Here is a 2,655-nt window from a genome sequence, read left to right as displayed (position 1 = left end):
GTTCTTCCTGCTTCATGTAACACACACCAGATAGGACACTGTCCTCAATGTGAGTGCCCTTACTAGGCACTGTGCAGCCTAACACATCAATCATCTCAAGTCAACAGACTCATTGCCCAATATTATCAACAGCAGTTCCATGGTCATAAGTTCTAATTATCAAGGTGTACACACAGCAGCGTCCAAAAAGGATCAAACATGCATCTAATCATCAGGACACAAACACAAATTATAACACTGGCAGTGCTGTGAAAATGAATTAAGTACAACACTTGCCTCCCACACACTCACCAACTTTCACTGTACTGCCCTAGTCTCCTCCACTAAATTCTGACAGAAGTTTTGTCAAATCCTACATTTATCAGTAATCACTGCATGTGTGTACCACAAGTATGTTATGGAGCAAGAATTGCCACTAGACAGAACCACATTTCAATTGTCCACATTGGCATCTTTTTTCACACATAGCAGTTGCACAACAACTTACACTGAGGAGAATGTTTCTCACCAGCTCCCTAAGACATGTACACAATTCATCAGTGAACACAGCCTAGTCTGTGTACATGGTCCCCAACAACCATCAGCTAAACACTTCCACAAGTGCAGAATGAGTACACAGATAAACACAGCTTGAAGCATTGTTTCTATGACACTTACACCCCCTCAGGGGTTGCCAAAAATTGCCACAGAGACGGTATTTCACGTCTCTCTGGCGGGGTATTGGTAAAAGTTTTCAACTAGCAATAATCGCACCTCAGTTATACTTCATTGGTTACGATATTGCCACTGCGCAAAGATTAACTACCTAGCGCCTGGCACTGCTATTTATACCTGACGTTTGTTCCAAACACCTACAAGTACTTGCGTCATTGATACCTATCAGTATTACCTTACACTACTCAAGTTCCATTGGGGGAAACAAATACAGAAATATACAGAAAAAAAAAACAGTAAAATACATTTTATTAGAGGCAGACTTTCTGTTCTTTGCTCCTTGTGTCTAATAGTTGCTTACACGCCCACTCACCGCCATCTTAAACGCTCAAAACTGCACAGTAGTTCTCCCCTTGACCGTCAGGCGCGCTACTGCTCACTCGCCTAGCTCCACACAGACGAAAGTAGCACAACCTCATTTAGCAAATACCGGCACACCCATTAAGACTCTTCGTTAGATTTTGTTATTTTGTGACCGCTGGTTAGTACTAGACACCAAGAAAACTGCCAACTGCATTTACATTGACTTAACAAACCATACACTTCTCAGCAAAAGCTGTTTGACGTACTGAGCAGTAAAATGCTAGTTTTACTCGAATCATGCCGTGACCGGACGACGAGGACGGAGTTCGCGATGCCGACGAGCGAGGACGACGCGCGCGCGGCCGGGGCAGCTGCCTCGGACGCGCTGGAGTCGGCCGCTGGTCGGTCGGTTGGGCCTGGCCCGCCGGACGCTCCAGCGGCCGCTCCACACAGGACGGATCCCAGGTTGACGACCCAGGCTACGGCACCGGTTTATGACAGGATAGAACGACGATCGACAGGCGCTATTCGACCGCAGAAAACTACACACCACACGACGAAACCATATTCGGACGTCGGCCATACATCACATCACGACGGACGCAGCAATGAAGACGACCGCCAGGACTACGCCAGAAGGCTCGATATATGTCGGGAGGAGGACAAAGAAACGCTGAAGGACATTCAACCCCTTATCCGCTATTCACGGGAAACGCAAGAGCAGGAGAACGACACATGTCTGGCATCTCCATCTGTGGACTCAGATGTCGAATCACAGCACTCCCACCAAACGGTCGACGACGCGGAGATGGCAGCGGCCTTTCCAGCAGACAACGACAACGACTCCCTACACGCAGAGGGGGACTTTACGCTCGTACACAACAAACGGCGCAGAAGCAACGCATTAGCCAAGGACTTAGCCAACCCGGCTAAGAGACGAACGGAGACCATCCCCACAACGAACCGATTCGCCCCACTGACACCTCAAGCTGCGCCTCCATCAACCAACAAGCCGCAGGGACAAACTTCTAATGCCGCAGAAGCCGTGGACAGAGACAAGAATGTGCTTCGCAAAGTGCCCCCAGTCACAATTTATTACACAAAGGATTACGTTCACCTCAACGAAACGCTCAACGGACTTCTAGAGGGCAACCTTAAAGCTATATACCAAAAGGACCGCATCAAATACCACTTTGAGTCCTTCGAAGACCAAAGGCGTGCAATAAAATTCTTCACGAACCACAACTTCTCCTATTTTACACATCAAGCACCAGAAGACAGGGAACTGAAAGTAGTTGTCAAACGCCTTCCGGCGGAAGTTACCGAAGAACAACTTTACTATGCCCTCAAGGAAAAAGGCTTCAAAGTGCTACAAGTCTACCAATTTAAGGAACGCGACGAGAAGACGAAACAATTGATACCGCAACCTGTGTACCGAGTCACCCTCCCATCCGGAAAAGACAGTGACAAGATCTATGATGTCAAATACCTGCTCTACACACGAGTGATAATCGAAACCTATAATAGTAAAGAAGGACCAGTCCAGTGCCGACATTGCCAACGTTTCGAGCATACAGCGAACTACTGCAGCATGCCAGCACGCTGCGTCCGCTGCGGTGGATCCCATAAATCATCGAA

At 47.8% G+C, this 2,655-nt stretch overlaps 1 non-coding gene across 1 annotated transcript; it reads right to left on the bottom strand.

Annotated features, from left to right (window-relative positions):
• Window positions 1–658: 658 nt before the first annotated feature.
• Window positions 659–798, bottom strand: LOC124551481. Its single transcript, XR_006967849.1, has one exon. It is a non-coding gene; the product is annotated as a U4 spliceosomal RNA (small nuclear RNA).
• Window positions 799–2,655: the final 1,857 nt, after the last annotated feature.

Source organism: Schistocerca americana, chromosome 9, assembly GCF_021461395.2.
Source record: "Schistocerca americana isolate TAMUIC-IGC-003095 chromosome 9, iqSchAmer2.1, whole genome shotgun sequence".
NCBI lineage: Eukaryota > Metazoa > Arthropoda > Insecta > Orthoptera > Acrididae > Schistocerca > Schistocerca americana.
The sequence above is the reverse complement of the archived record's forward strand: the minus strand, read 5'-3'. Positions and strand labels throughout refer to the sequence as shown.